This window comes from Coturnix japonica, chromosome 9 (genome assembly GCF_001577835.2).
Source record: "Coturnix japonica isolate 7356 chromosome 9, Coturnix japonica 2.1, whole genome shotgun sequence".
Lineage (NCBI taxonomy): Eukaryota > Metazoa > Chordata > Aves > Galliformes > Phasianidae > Coturnix > Coturnix japonica.
The window spans coordinates 18,283,822-18,300,465 of NC_029524.1; the positions used below are offsets into that span (position 1 = coordinate 18,283,822).

Consider the following 16,644-nt stretch of genomic DNA (forward strand, 5'->3'; position numbering starts at 1 on the left):
TCCTGTATGAAGCAATTTATAAAGTTGCAGAAGCCTGCTGCAAGAGGATCACTGGAGACTGAAGGAGCACAATTACTACAGGATTAATTCTTCATCTATGTAGAAACGTAGTCTGGCTTTCTTCTTTCTTTGGGGTGCATTATTGTTCATCTGGGGCAACTGCCTTAACCAGAGTACATCAGATGGGTCTTAAAATTGTTTGTCTGTTTAAATTATCTGGTAAAGGAAAACATTGGATACCTGCTGCCCTCTAAAATAACCCTGGATGTTCTGCATACCTGTATGTGGAAGTTTTCTTTAGCTGAATTACTGATAATAATGAAATAATACAAAAGTGTGAAGGAGAGCATTAAGTAAAAATGAATTCTATGGAATGTACATTGCCAATTTCATGATTGCATAAAGCTGTGAGCAGAAGGAAGTCCTTAATGTGCGGAATGGTTTTGTTTGAGACACTGATGTGTTTACCAGCAAGCTGAGCTCAGAAACATTACAAAGCTATTCTTCATAACTCATCTAACTAGTAACAGGAGCTTTTAACTATGGTGTGCTAAACTGGATGGCAGAAGAGAAGCAGTGAGGAAGGAGGGAGCCTACCTCACTGAGTGCTGTTTTGATTTGCATCTTGGAAGTAAAATGGATGATGTAAGCTTAAGCCCTTGTTCCAAAGGGCTTAATGAAAACTAATTAGGTAAAAGGAAGCAGCAAGTCACACATAGCTTTTAGTGCTTGGTTTGCAAGTAGTGTTTAGTGTGGGTGAAACTGTACAATGGCTATAAAGAGAGACACAAGCTTGGTTTACTTTCTGTGAACTGGACTTAGTAACTAAAACTGTTTTTATTGATTTGGAGTGAGAAGCAGCTGGCAGAATTATCAGCTGAACAATGACACTGTTGAACAATGACACTGTATATGTACTTGTTCTGCAGGTACAGGTGAAAATATATGCATATATTATGACTTTGATCCCAAAGGTGTGCTGCTAATTGACTCCTTGACATTAAAATCAAAGAAGCTGTTAAATGAGCATTTCTCTTAATCTTTATTGGGTAAAAGTGCATGGTGTACTGCTAAGCTTCAGGTATTCAGGCTTTTGTTTTAGTTATGAACTTGGTGGGGTTTTTTTTAACCTTTAAAGTAGTGTGAAATTAATCATTGTCATACATGCCTGATACTGGGGAAAGCTGGAAATGGAGATCAGGTCACTCTTCTGTCAAGTGCAATGAATCCATATCTTGTAGTCTTAAGAACTCAGCTTTATCTTTCACTGGGTACAAATCAGGGCATGTCTGTCTGGATTGCATTGTGGTTTTGCACTTTATCTTCAAGTTTCTCAAGCAGCAAGATAAGTTCCTTTCCTAAGGATTTCTAGTATAGTAGCTGGTGTTGCAGATTCCTGTCAGAGAATTTATGCTGTGAACATGGGTTATAATTGATATGGTAACGTTAGCATAGGAGACAATTTTGTGTATTAATGTGGAGAAGCATCGTCTTAAGTGCTTGTTTAATCCATACAGAAATAATGAAAAGCTTGGATTGATTTATGTCTGGTTTAAAAGTCTGCAAGGCATGTCAGGTGCCCAGCTTCCATATGAGCTTCATTTTGAGCTAGAGGATGGATGTGGGTGTGATATTCATGGAAGAACTGGTTGAGGCCTGATGGTCAGATCATCAGCTGATGTAAGTAAGGTGGTGGGATAGGATCAGCCTAAATTAACCATTATCTTTTCATACAATCTTACCTAGGTTATCACTGAAGTGTTTTGTTTTTGTGATCTTCTCAAATCTATCTTGCTGTGTGACAAAGGAAAACATGTCTTGTTTGTTCTGCAGGTGTTATCTGATCTTTGTATTTTACAGAGAGGCTGCATATGATTCTCTGTGAGTTGGGTGGGGGTTGAAAAGGGTGTCTAGACAAGTTTGTCACAGATTTCTTTCCAGATGATTCCATTATTAAAAGAATGAGAGGGAGATAAATGTGAGTGTGTGAGATAGCAGCTCTCAGATTTGGCACAGTGGTGATTATCACTTAGCTGGGGATTAGGCACTGGCTGTTCCACTTGAGAATACTGCTCTGCCATGCTCAGTCTGTCTGTCTTCCTGCAGGACTAAGCAGTGCCTCCTGAAAACAGGTGCTGCAGGCAGTTTCTGTCTGTGAGCTGTGGGAACTTTCCTAGCTATGTGTAATGATTCATTGCATTTATTCACTCTGTCTTTTTTTCACTCCAGGCTTTTGATTTTCTGTCTTCTGGGCAGATTTTGCCATCGAAAGAAACTGGTAGGAAACATGTTTGGGGAAAAGAGCCACTAATGAGCTGTAACCTTGGTGCTGCAGCTGAAAGGATGCTCCTGGGTCATAACCTTGGTGTACAGAAGTTCAGAAGTAGCTCCCATATGATGTTGGTCATAAATCTATCAAGTTCTGTTTTGAAGCCATCTTCCTTGTCCTTATTCCTCTTGCTAGATATCATTTTAAAACAGTATGAAAAGGGCAGAGAGCCTTTAAAGATCGAAATTAAATACCTATTATAAATTTAATTTATGATGAATTCACTAACCTCGTTCACAACCAATTCTTCTTTTTCCCTTAGCTTGGCCTTTCAGTGTGTGATGAGGGACAAATTGTATCTCACCCTGGGCTTCACTGCTTAAAAAAAAATCCAGTCCCAAGGTTTTGACCTTATCTAGGGAGAGCAGAGGTGCAGGGAATGCTAAACTGATCCTTTTGAGGCTGAGATGAAACAGCTTTGTCTCATGCTGCTGCACAGATTTGAAGTTTACAACAGGGGAATTGTTTCTTCCAAGGTGGAGAAGGAAGGTTTGGCTTATTGGAGGGTTTCCATCCAGGTGCTGCTCCCCCTCAGCGTCTCTGTCTTGCTCCCCTGCCCTACAGCTTGCATGTGATTTTATACACATAGTACTTCATTTCTGAGCTAGTGCAAAATGGTCCTCATGAGCTGCAATGCTCACCCAGCCATGGCTGAGTCGCAGCATGTGTGCTGTAGGACCTACAGGTGGCTCCAGGTCCCAGCAAAGGTTTGGGCAACATGAAGGGGGAGACTGCTTTAAAAGCACTTGCACCAGCTCTGGTTCCTGGATGCTTGCGTGTGACTGGTTTCTCTCAGCACATGTTGCACGTCTCCACAATAGTTTTGCAAAATCTGTGCAAGCATATGGTTCTTAATGCCTGTTGCAAGGATGAGGAGCGCAGCTTGCCAGCATTCAGTGTGCAGGAGTTGTGTGTGTCTGCATTCCACTCATAAAAGGCTCAGGCTGTGATAGCGGTACCTGGACACTATCAGAGAACACAGTTACAGGATAAGGGGTGTAATCTCTTCCCTTCTGCCAACTTGCAGCGCTTCTTATCTGAGCTCAGATGGTGTTAAGATGAGTAAGACCTGACCTGGCAGCACACGCAGTGAGAATCTGCAATGTCTGCCATTCCAAAATACGCATGTTGTGTGGTGATGAGTAGGTTGGTCTAAAAACCCCAGTTTAATATTTGTCTTTGTTTAGACATTGCCATTGGTATTCTTGTAGATTTTTTCACAGAGTTAAAGATTATTTCACCCAATAGAGGAAGATGGGCATGAAGGGAGGTCAGGCTGCTGGTGTGGAGACCGCCAGGAGCTGAAGCCTGTGTCCATCAGCCTCAGTGCTCACTAAGTGACTGCTCTCAAATGCTACCCTTATTTTTCACCCTAGAGACAGAAGTTTTCCTGCTTACAAAGTGTATTCAAAAAAGGGAATGGAATTGGAGCGCTAAGCAATGCATTATTGGTGACACGGTGAGCAAAATAGGTTATCAATTCCTAATGCACTCTCAGCAACACTTTATGAAAGCTGTGTGCATTTGCTTTCTGTGCCAGCCAAAGGCATCGTGTACTGTGTAGGTGCAATGACTGGGGAGAATAGTTTGTAGTAGTTCACTAAACAAAGTTTAAACCACTATATCTAAATTAGGCGTTTGCTTTTGACATCTTATTATTTCATAATTGTAACTACGAGGCTTTTCAGAGTTGGTAATTGCTTTTTTCCCCCCAAAACTGCATTAGTCTTCAAGGGCAAGTGATGGTGAAATAGAAGCCTGAGTGCCTGAAGTTGTAAAACAAAGAGAATCAAGCATGAGCTAAGAGTATAATTCACATAGAAACTCCCCTTCAGCTGCTGAGTTCCTCATCTCGAAGATGGTGGAAAATGCTGCAGAGAAATGGGTAGAACCCTGAAGAAAATTCAGGATAGTTTCATGGTAAGTGAATTTTCTAATTAAAATGTTAATTGGAAGGATTTTGCATCGCTTATCGAGAAAGTGTGGCAACCATTTTTCACTGCTGTTTGCATAACTGTCTGGTATTAATAATTCTATGTGCTTTCCTGCATCTGCTTAGTGAGAGTGACAAACTGCTCCTGCAGTGCTTTGTAGTGGGAGATCAGAAATTCTGGTGAGGGATGTTATGCAGTGGGGATGTTATCTTCTCTAAGGTCATGATGGGCTGAAGTTGGAGCTGTAGGGACTCTGGGGAAACATCCCATCTGCTTTATAAGAATGGCACAAAGAGAAATTAAATTGGAGCTGAGCTTTACTTGCATTTTTGACATGGCTTTAAATATGGACAACATTAAACAGTACAGACTTGTGCAAGCAGATGTTCTGTCATAGAAGTATCTTGGTGAGAGCTGAGCTATTGTTTCCAAAGACAAAACAAATGTCCACATTACCAAGGCATTAAAGGTGCGTTCTCTCATTCCAGTGTAAGGCAAGCCCATTCTATTGTAGGAACTACACACAGCAGAAGCTGATGATGATGCTGGATTGAGGGAAGTTCGACCTGTTGACCTCTTACAGTCTGGAGCTGTTTCTCATGAGCAGGCAATAACGCTTCTGTAATTCTCTGCCAATATTTAGAAGCAATTTGCATTAGCAAAGTAATGCATAAGGCAAATACAGCTGAGGTGCCAAAAAACCCCAAACACCTGTTGTAATCATGTCTTTACTAGACACAAATTAATCTGCAAGGCTGACACACTAGAATAATCAGAGATCAAAACTGCTATTCATCCAATTCTCATCTGCTGAGGTGTCGGGGTGATGTGGGACCTTGCTCTGTGCTTCAGCCACAAGGGCACAGCAAGCTGCACTGTTCTTGTGCCCTCCTTATGGGGGAGGAAACCAGCAGCACCTGAGCTGATGTGGGTTTTGTTCACCCAACATGTGGGATGCTCAGTGAGCAGCCACCACTTCTTTTGCCTGTTTCATATATGTGTGTTATTACATATAAATACAACATCTATCTTGCAACTCCAAAATGAGGAGGGAACAGGTGCAAACCCTGCTGACTCTCCAGTCACTTCTGTGATGATTTCAGCGTGAACCTCATTATTTATTTCTACAGATCTCGGTACAGCTCATGGGTTTAAGGCAAACCTTGTAGCCTTTGTGTCTGCTGCAGAGGGGCATTCCCCTGCCCTCGACCGTGCTGTCACTCATTATTCATTTTCAAGCTATTCTGCCCCTGTGGCCCTGGAGCTGGTTAAAATGGATGGGAGCTCATTTGCTGGAGGTGCTCCTACACGGTGCCATTTGTTTTCATTGCAGCAGTCATTCAGTTTCCCTTTGGGTACTTGGTCTGCAAGCTCCAATTTCTGTTCTCCAGGCTATTAGCCACTGGTATAACTTTAAAACAACTGGAAAAGTTCATCATTAAAAATGCCTGAAATAAATGGATTTTACCAGGGGAATGGTCCAGCTGCAAGCTGCTGTCATTTCAGCTCATCTTGAGAGAGGCTGTCATTCTGATTCAAGTACATAGAATTACAGAGTTGGCAGCTTTGTGGGTTCTCCAGTTCTTGAAAGCTGGATTTTAAACCTGTGCCACTTCCAAACCTCGCAGGCAGAACTTCTGGTCACTGCTCTACTTCCAGGGAACTGTAGTGAGGAGAGCAGAGTGGTAGAAGTGATTGAAAAGCTTGCTCCTGAAGTTTGCTTCCATGTAAAATATAACCTTGTGGACACATTTTTTCTGTTAGAGTTTTTTTTAATTGCTGAGATTAAATTGTGATTTTCTATGTGTTATGAAGCTGAATTTCTCTTGTTTCTCATATTTTGACACAAAAAGGAAAGACTACTTGCCAATGTAGAGGAAATGTGTCATCAAGACATTGGGTTGTATTCCTAAGTCTATTCTCCACTGCTTTTGGTTAGTGAAAGACAATGGAAGAAGCTGAGGAAAAATGCACTCTGGATAATTCCTCAGGAGATTACTAATAAGATACAGCAGCTTCCAGCCAAGTTTACCACCAGATCAGGGTGCGCCCAGGAACCACAAATCGTTACCAGCTGACAGCTATTCAATAGATCTTCTGAAATAAGCTTATGGTCTCAGGTGTCCAAACTGGGGAGAAAAAAAAACCAACTCATTAGAATTGGAATTAATTTACACCTTTTGCCATTTCAGCACTGACCAGCCTGCAGAGAAGGCAATAGCACTGTGTTTCCCAGGGAATTGAAAAGTGCAGGAAGTTGGGCTTTTTTTCCTAAAGTTAAATAGAATGCATGAACATCTCCTTTGCCCTCATAGTTGGAGATCTCAGCAAGTTGTTGGGTGTGTGTACTTTATCATTGGGGTGGACTTCATCCATGAATGTCAGGAAAGCCACCAGAAGCATCAGCTCTGTCTCAAGTTCTGACTGCACCATTCTGATCTGTTGGCTCAGCCTTCTGTTACTGATGGTGAGATTGGGGCTGGGTGGGGTCTCAATGCTTCTGTGTCAACTTGAGAGCACACTCTCTTTTTTTACAGGTAAGGCTGTCAGGAGTTGTGTATTCACCAGAGATACAACAACCAGTTGATAGCAACAATTACTAGTTGAAACCATTTAAGTTTCAACTGCCATATAATTCAGTAACTATAAGTTATAATGCATTTTGTTAGTGACAGCAGCAGCTTTTCTATAGCTATTCTCCTTGCAAGAAAAAGATTTGGTTCTGCAGCCTGATTTCTAGCAGGAAGTATTGAGGGTTGGCCTAGAGCAGCTGCACAGGGACACTGCTGTGTCCAACCCTAGATGTAGAGCTTACAATGGTTACGAAGCCATTGTAGATTGTGGAGATGCTAACACTTGGACTCTCATTGACAGTTCATAATGTAATGTGTTTTGGCAGCAATTCTGTGGTAGCTTTTAATTTTTCAGTTTTAAATGGGGGTTTTAACCAAATCATTGGCTAAAAGAAGGCAAACTGCTTGGGCTTGCTTTTGTAATCTTGTGCATATTTGTGGTCTTGGTTTGTTTTCTTTTGTAAGCCCGGAGTTGCTCGGTAAGTGTGAGCTTGGGGGAAGCTATGATTGCATTCATATATATTTTAAGCTAATAAAAAGAAAGTTTTAGAAAAATATTTGGGTGAAAGGACAGTACTGGCACAAGAACACGCATAAATTGGTCCTGAAAGATTTAAGTATGCAATTATCATTAGGGCAGCTAGCTTCAGGGCAGCTGTCCAATGGGAACTGTAAAAAGAAATTACAAACGATCAAGCAGCAAGAAAATATCCAAACTGCATTAAAGTTGGATTATTAAATTTCCAGGAAGACTTAATATGTCACTCACAGCACCAGAGGTTTGGACCTGCAGGCTGAGGTTTGTTCTGTTGCCATATATATGTACAACCTGAATGGGATGCAAAGGTAGGCATGAGATATGTTACTGTGTCATAAGAGGATGGAAATTACAGGAGAAAAGACCTCTCATGTCACTCACTCCATTTTCTTGACAGCACAGAATATGAATTCAGCTCAGTTAGAGCACTTTCTAATATTCAGGATAAATTACCCTCATCCTAGCTGCAAACCATTACTCACATTTATAATCATTGTACCATGCTAAGCAGTTTTTTCTATTTATGTTGGCTGCCATCAATGACTCTCACACTGTCTCCCCCCATGTTTGTCACATTCCTGGGCTGTATATGTTGAGGTCTTTCAGTCTCTCCTCATAAGCAAACATCTTCTGTCTCATTAAGGAGCACAGCCATAGCAGTGGTATTAAAATGTACAGACCTGCTAGCTGGGGATGGTTAATAGGGCTGGAACTCTGTGCTGCCAATGTGGAAAAACCACCTTCAGCTGATTGGGAAGCTTGACAGAACTTTTTACTCTCCCCTTCCCCCCCGCACCCCAGTTTGGTCTTTCTTTGGCAGGTACAAGTTATTTTCTTCACTGCTGCTCCAGTTTCCCTGTTTGAAACATCAGTTCATTTTCCTGAAGGGGAAGGCTGCAGGATTTTCTTATTTTCTTTAACCATTGACTCATCCTTGCACCCACATCATCACCTTATTGAAATGAGCAGTTACGAGTGCCTGAGTACCTGCAATTTGATTCAAAACAACCTGGAAAAGAACAGTGCCAGAGTGATGTGTCAGTGTGGGATCTGTGGTGTGGGTATGCTGGTGCTGGGCCCTACCAGCACTATGATATTGCATCCTGTGAGATGGATAGGACAGCTGCTGGCGCTGCACTAAAGATGCACTACCGATGCTGAGGAGAACCATTGTCAAAGCAGGTTTATCTCAGTTGTCATCGATTTTACTTGGAAAATCTTGCCCAACCCCTGAGATATAGTAGGAAAGTTTCCCCAAAAGCTGGTAGATCTTGGACTGTACACCAGGTTTATACCAACTACCTATGTCTGGTTGTAGACAAAGAGTTTGCATACAAATCCTGGGCTGCTGAATGAGGGGGGGGGGGGGGATTTTATTCTAATTTGCTGCTTTGCATCCAATAGAAGACCATATAAATAAGGTTATTGGTCAGAAGGAAATGATTGGAGGAAGGATTTAGGGTTGTTTAGTGGTTTATGGTGGGAGGCTGTTGATGTTGAAAGAACTAAAGGCATTTGGCATTAAGCAGTTATGGTATAGGTTAAGCAAATAGTAGAATGCAGAAACTTTCTAATGAGAAATATTGCAGTATCAGGGAATGTGAAAGGAAAAAAATAAAGGATAGCTGTTTATTAGAATGAGAAAACTGATGTGAATTACAAGAAGCTTTATGTATTTCATTAGGCCAAGTTGGAGTTGCTGAAAACTGGTAGACTCTTATTTTCTGACAGGTCAAATTTAGTATGCAAGAGTGGTTTTCCTTCTTTCTTACATAAGACTTTGGGGACAGATTCCCATGCAGTGAAACGGACCCCTGGAGCAATGTGTGTTTATACCTGCGAGGAGTCTGCTCCCTGGAGAAGGTTCTTCTGAGTATCCAGCACTTCTGAAAAATGATTTTGAAGGAAGAAGTCATTGCTGAACAGTTGAAAATCAGATGCTCTGCTTTTTAAAGTAGTTCTGACATTGTAGAGCTTATAGACAGGAGGGAGATCAACTCTGTACGCGGGCTGTTGTTCGGTTCCATGCTGAACATTCCTGAGCTCTCAGGAATGACACAGAGGACAGTCCCCGCATGCCCTGCAGGATTGGCAGTTTCCTGTCATAAGGAGCACTTACAGCCATATGCTTAATAAAAACCCTTCACAAAGCACCAGGTAAATAGTGGCTTAGAAATTACCTGTTCATTTATGTGCACAGCAGACCATGATATTTCCATCTCAGCTGTTGGTCTTCTGCCTCAGCCCTACAGGGGATATTTATCATATCGCTTCCTAAACCTGTATTGTTGGCTGCAGAGCTCATATTTAATATTCCCAGATCTTTGGAGACCCTTGCAAAACAGAGGCCTGCCAATACCATTTCAAGTCATTTGAAGTTTCCTCTGATAGCTCTAATTGCTTTCTGCGTGCGAGTGATTTGTGGCTGTTCTGATTCCGCTTCCTCTCATTTGCCTGATTGTAAAAGCAATGTCTCAGTGCAGATGCATCAAATGAGAAAGGCATGAACTGTGGAAAGAAAAGCATGATTCATTAGCTGAAGTGTGGCACGGTAGTAAGACCAGGAGCAGGACTGACTGCAAGCCATGCCCTTTATCTGCTGTGTGACCTTGGATGCCACACCTGTTTGCTGTTGATGCACCCTTTAAACACATCATGTATGACAAACAGTGTCAGAAGAGCAGGGGACTGGGAGGACAGACTGGGATCTTTGAGCTGATTCTCTTGCAGTTGTGTAAAGGAATGTGAAAAACATAAAATGTAATGTGCTGGAGTAGGAACAGTATATCACTAGAATATATTGTGTATTCATAGCATGAGTAATAACACAACAAGACTCTGGCTGTTGATATAAAACAAAGAGGAACAGAAAATAGTCGTTGACAACTCATTATAAAATGAACCCAAATGTATTTAGTGGTAAATGAGGAAAATAATAAGCAAGGCAGACCTTCTGCAGAGTGAGCTGTTCATCTCTGAGTCCCCTTCTCAAGAAAAAACTGGAGATAATTGGTGATCTCTCTATTATGTTCACAGGTGTTGGGGATCCGGGGGCATCAGCATCAGCTGTGCATCCAGAAGATTGCTGGCTTCTTCCCAAAGAGATGAAATCTCATTCTTCTCTCTGTTTTAATGAAGCTCATAGATGCCTCCTTCTCTCATTTGGTAAACAGCTGAAGTTCCTGGAAATGGAACAGGAAATGAGTGGAAGGGTCAGAGGCAATGGAAAGTTGTGAGCTGGGCAACTTGCTGCTGAAATAGGTAAAGGAGAAGGGTGAACCAACCTTTCTTCATTTCCCCCCAACCAAAAGCATTAAAGTGCATACCTAAAAAAAGGTTTCTGGAAGTTCAGAGGGGTGAGAAGAAATGGAAATATCATAGTGATGGAGTCTCATTGTGTCATTCTGATGCTCTCTGGAGGGAGATATGGGCGTTTTGCTTCTTCCACCTTTGAGTTGAAGTAGTGTACTAGCTCAAATCCTTCACTCCTCCCTATTTGAAAGGGTTTCATTTCTGATAAAGGTTCAGTGTTACAAAGAGATACCAAATCTTCATGTGTCCTGTGCTTCAGCAAAGCACTGATAACAGCAATAAGCCCCCTAATGTGAGATGTTCTGGGGTTATCTCTGAGGAAGGCTGCTCTTCATATGGCTGCCAATAGCAAATGAACTTAGTTATAAAATTTCTCTTTATTGCCACCTTTCCATATCCCTGAGGTTAATTCTGAAATATGCATGAAATGTAATTAGTGCAGATCCATTTCTGCCAGCACGTTTTACACAAGTGGCTCCCGGTGGCAGATCTAGATGTATTCATAATAAAATGATTCAGTTAAATGTAATACCACTTGGTATGCAGTGTGAGTGTTGTTTGTCTTCACAGCACTTTAATGATGCACTGCAGTCTTTGGTATCGAGGCACTACCTGCATCTCAATGAAGAGCTGTAGCTGCTATACAGAGGAACACCTCTGATAACGTTTTCTTGAGCTCAGCCCAAACAGCATCCTCTATCTACTGCTTGAGATGCAAGCTGTAAAGCATACTGTGCCCTGATAGGGTCTATCATGACTTTGGCCATCACTTTGATGCAAGGGGGTGTTTATAGCAGGGTGACAGTGCGACAATCTGATTAGAAAGGAAAAATAGAAAGGAAGGAATAAAAATCAGGTCATCCAGTGATCTAATGCTCATCCTGGGTTACAGAAACTAGTCATTCTTAAACATTTCACTTAGAGCTTTAAGAGTATTCTAAACCCTTTCTCAAAAGTTACATGTCTGTTTCACAGAATCACAGAACTGCAGTGGCTGGAAGTGATCTCCTGAAGCAGGTTCCCTACTGCAGGTTGCACAGGTAGGTGTCTGGATGGGTCTTGAATATCTCCATAGAAGAAGGCTCCACAACCTCCATGGGCAGCCTGTTCCAATGCTCTGTCACTCTCACTGTTTTTCCACATATCTATCTGGAACTTTCTATGTCCAAGTTTGAGGTCTTTGCTCCTTGCCCTATTGCTGTGCTCCACTGAGAAGAGCCTGACCTCAACTGTTTGTCTCTCACCTCCCTGTAGGTATTTATTGACATTAATCATATCCACCCTCAGTCATCTTTTTCCCCAGGCTTCTCAGCCTTTCCTCATAAGGGAGATGATCCAGGCCCTTTATTGCCTTTATGATAATTGATGATTCATTAATGGGGACACCGTCTCTTCTTAGAAGCCTATATGATTAGCAGTCATTCTATTACAAACATTTTTGGACATCAGTTGGTGCTCTCCTTAGCACTGCCATCTTGCCTGATTTGTTTTGCCTGTTTGAGTTCCCTTCTGTTTGTAGCTCACCAAGATTTCTTCCCCTACCACCACGCTATAAAATGTCGGTATCTGTTTGTTGGGACATATCAGAATTTCCCTGGAAAATAATGGATCAATTCCTGATTGCTTTCTGTTCAAGACTTCAAAAGAAATTAAGATTTGGAATACTAAGTATGAAATTAACTTTATTAGTAGTAAAACATTACTTAGACTTGACATTGTTTTCAGTGTATATATGATTTCAGATTAGCTGTTGAAGTGCTCTGTGAGCCACAATGAGAATCAAACAAAGGATGACTAATTACTACAAGAGAGAAGCATCGCTGGGTGCTTCTACTGCAGGGACAAAACCATCTGAAAGCCTTTTTTGGTAGTGGTATTCAGAAGTTAGATATACGTTAGATATAGTTAGATAATTAATGAAGTTAGATAATTAATTTGTTCTAATGTAACAAGAGATGAATACCCAAAGTGCAGACAGCAATTTACAATAAGGACTGATGTTCAGAAGGTGATACTGATGTGGCAGAGAGCAGCCCATCTTGGTCATGCCCTGGAACAGTGGTCATGTCCTGCACTGCTTGCACTCTGAGTAGTGGAGAGCTGCGGTGGGTGGCCCACATGGCAAACTGTTGTGCCCTATGTCTGACAGCCTTGACACAGCCAGCCTCAGTGCTTATGTTTCTTAGCATCTGCTCTTTGCTTTACTCAGTAGTTATGACCTGTTGTCTCTTGCCCTGTGTTTAAACTCTGGTTATGAGTCCATCCTAACGCTGAGCCTGCTGGTCTGCAGCCAGAGAGGAGCGGAGGGTCCCAGGAGGTGACCTCATGCCATTACAAGTTGTTCTTACACTAAAAACTTCTGGAAACAGAGGCTCTATTAATTCCTCAAGCAATTTATGCTGAGCTTACTTTCTCCTTAATGTCAAAAAGCTTTTTCTAAAGTGTTACAGCATTTTCCTTACTGCAATTTGAGATCCCTCCTGCTTTTCCTGCTGTGGTCATGGACAGAAGATTATTACCTTCTTTTGGTGCAACAGCTTTTAGAGAACTGGAGAAGGTAGAATGAAGCAAGTTGCTTTTCACTTAGGTTTAAGTAACTAAATAAGGTCTTGGAAAGGGTAGCTTAACACGGCATCACTTCAATGAAATTTTATTGTATGCAAGGATACATTCCTTATAGTTTTGGCCAGATTTTACTAGAATCAATTGATACTGTGAACTTCAGTGTGAAGAGCAAACACTCATTAATGCTATGGTTTTTCTGCAGTTTAGTTATATGCTATGGTTGCAAGTATTTTCTTACATTGGAACAAGAATACACAACCTTAGCTCTTAAGGCTTCAGAGAAATAATGTGAAACTTTTGTGGGAGGAACTTGGGAAACAATACAGATTTGCTTCTAGGAAAAATATACAAGTTGTTTTTGTATGTTGGATTTTGAGAAGGAGAGGAAATATGTCAAAAGCAGAAATTGCCAGATAGCTTTTGTTGTTATTGCAGGCTGTGCAGAAACAGGAGTTTTGCGCTGTGAGGAACTGCTGAGCGAGCTGTTGCAATGGATAAATTTCAAATGCCTGTCATAGTCTTTCTCTTTCTTGCACTTACAATGGGGCTATACCCATGATAGTTCAATCCGAAGGAATTTGATGTCTCTGAGCAAGTCTGCATTTGGTAGCAATTTTCATAGCATTCTAATAATGCTGACTGTGTACCTGCATGGCTATGCATGCACAGGGGAAGGGTCTTAACCTGGATGGGCGTCTTTTTGACCTATGGCTGTGATTGCTAGTACTATAGTGAAGATGCTTCAGGTCTCATGGACACTGAGTTCACCTGCCAAGAAGGCAGTGTCCTTGGAATGGCCTGATTAACCTTCCCTTCAAGGCCTGCTGGCTCTGAGATGGATGTCTGTGGTACAGGATACTTGGTATTTATTCTTCTGGTATCTAATACGATGGTAGCTCAGTTTAGAATTGGGCTTCAGCAGGATCAGACATACTTTTTATGAATTAAAAAGGAAAAAGATATAAATATATATGTGTGTGTGTGTGTGTGTATACATATAAAATATCAGTGCCTACTGCTCTGCAGTTTGCATTTGAGATGTTAATAATTCTCCGATTTCAGAGCACGTATGCGTGAGATGACTGTAATGAAGGCACACATAGCAAGACAATATTTCATCTCAGTTTCTGTTTTCCCCTACGTAATTAGCTGAACGCAGCATCCACTGCTGTCTCCCCGGTGACTGGCAGCAGGCAGAAAACCAAACATTGACTGGTTGTCATGGCGATGCTGAGTTCCAGTGCTGTGGCCCTGGATGCAAGTAAACCCAGGTTTTAACTGGGAGCACAAATGGAGCCATAAAGGTGTAGACAAAACTTACAGCCCTTCTCCTGTAATCTTTCAAGGAACTGGCTTCTCCTGCAATTTTACCCATATTGATACAAAATGTCAAAACAACAGCAGATTTTTCCACCGCCTGGCAAAGGAAGATGCTGAATTTGTTTGAGTGGTTGGGAAAGTGCAGTTTGGTGTCATTGTTATTCTATGAGCTGTGATAAACATGGAAACCACAACACACTCCTTGCTCCAAGGAATGTGCAACATATGGTACAAATCTCATTTTTTTCCAAACAGGAGCTAGAAAACTTCTAGTTTCAAAACAGGGCTGTGCCAATTGAAAAGGGTAATAAGTTTTAAACAGGTGACTATCTGACTTACTGTGGGGTTTGGAGGAAATGGGGCTGACTTGAAAGTCCACTGCAAACACACTGAAAAATGTCAGTCTGAGTCAAACAAACCCATTCAAAGTACTTCTGGTATCTCATGGGCAAAAACTTCTCTGTATAATGACAAGCACTTGATGTTCATGCTGCCTTGACCTCAGTGTTGTGACACCAAATCAAGCACATGCCCTCAGCCTTCCCTTGCTTCCAAAGTGCTGACGCAGAGGTTAATGTGAAGCCAGCTTTTGGCTTTGCTGAAGAAGAAATGCTCTCAGAGGAACGCTACTTTAAAGATGTGTGAAGAACTAATAATAATAATATGTGTTTCCTGGAAAAGATTCTTCTCTAAGTGTTACGTTAGGACTTATCTAACTACAGATGTTCTGCCAATTTACTGAGATTAATGAGAGCAAAATGATGTACCCAGCTCCAGATACAGTGCAGTTATGGAAAGAGAATGAACTCTACTTCCATGAATATGGGAGCAATATTAAGTCTTCTATGTAATATTCCTGTCTTCTATATTGATGTATTAAAAATAGCTTTACAAAACCAGAGCTCCATTTTAAATAGGTAATAATAATTTAAAACAACAAAGCACAGGTGCAAAGGTGATGTTCTTCAAAAGATCACCTAAGGAATGCTCAGACTTAAAGAACATGCCAAGATTTAAGTTAGTGTCTTGAAGATGACACCGAGCATTTCCAGCAGGGATGGTACAGCAAGGGAATTCCTTGTTTCATTTCTTCCATCTTGGAGATAAATTTGAAAATGAAGACTCCCTGAATTCCACATAAAATAAATGTATTTGACACTTTTGCATTAGATTCCTGCATTTAAATATGCGTAGTTGGCATGTGAATAGGTGAAGTACCTTCCAACTTTAATGGCTAACACAACTCATCTGAAGTTGTTGATAGAAATGATTGCCACATGAATTAATTTGCATTTAAAGTAAGAGGTGCTACCAATTCTTCCACTAATGTCATCTTTTGAAAAACTGTTCTGATTAGCAGAAACCAGACTGTGAATTAATGAATATCGGACAAAAGAAAGTAATGGATCTGACCTGATTTTCTCCTGCCTAATTGAGATTGGTGTGCATCTCTAGGAGACCTATGAACAATGATTGAGAAAATCATGAAGTGTTGGGACAGAGAGGTATCCAAAGCCCTTGAGAAGGGGTTTCCTTCAAAGCACTAACTTGTGCAAATACATCCATGGGGATTTGGATAGACTTTACATCCCCTAACTAGCAGAGTGTTGGCTCCTATCCTGCTCCTGCTCTGAAGCTCTGTCATTGTCTCAGTTAATGATCCGTGATACATAATGTAAGTTTTGTCTGCCCATGCTGTCATTGCTGCTTGCTTCTGTGTCCTGATGGCTAAAAGTCCATCAAATGAGATAGGTGTAGGATGTGATTAGTAATCCTTGTGAGTTACATTGTCTCTTGTATCAGGTGTTTTTTTCTTTGCCCATACAACCCCTTTGGCTTACATGAGTTGTTTTTAATTTGTAACAAATTGGACACAAGGAATGTGTTCCTTCATTGCCTTATTGATTTGGAAATTACTGGAGTGTTTTTCTGCTTTGCCTACACTAGGAAGAGAAGATAATTTTTTTCTTAATTAGAAGTCACTGTTCACTGTTGTCATAAACTTAGTGTTGGAATGGATGGGCAGAGCAGCTGGCATCTCCCATACCCTGCTATAGAAGAGGGTGACATGGA

At 41.2% G+C, this 16,644-nt stretch overlaps 1 long non-coding RNA gene across 1 annotated transcript; it reads left to right on the forward strand.

The window, feature by feature from the left end:
* The first annotated feature begins 4,063 nt into the window (after positions 1-4,063).
* LOC116653853 lies at positions 4,064-11,726 on the forward strand. Its single transcript, XR_004308417.1, has 3 exons — positions 4,064-4,249; positions 10,411-10,635; positions 11,662-11,726. It is a non-coding gene; the product is annotated as an uncharacterized LOC116653853 (long non-coding RNA).
* The last annotated feature ends 4,918 nt before the right edge of the window (positions 11,727-16,644 follow it).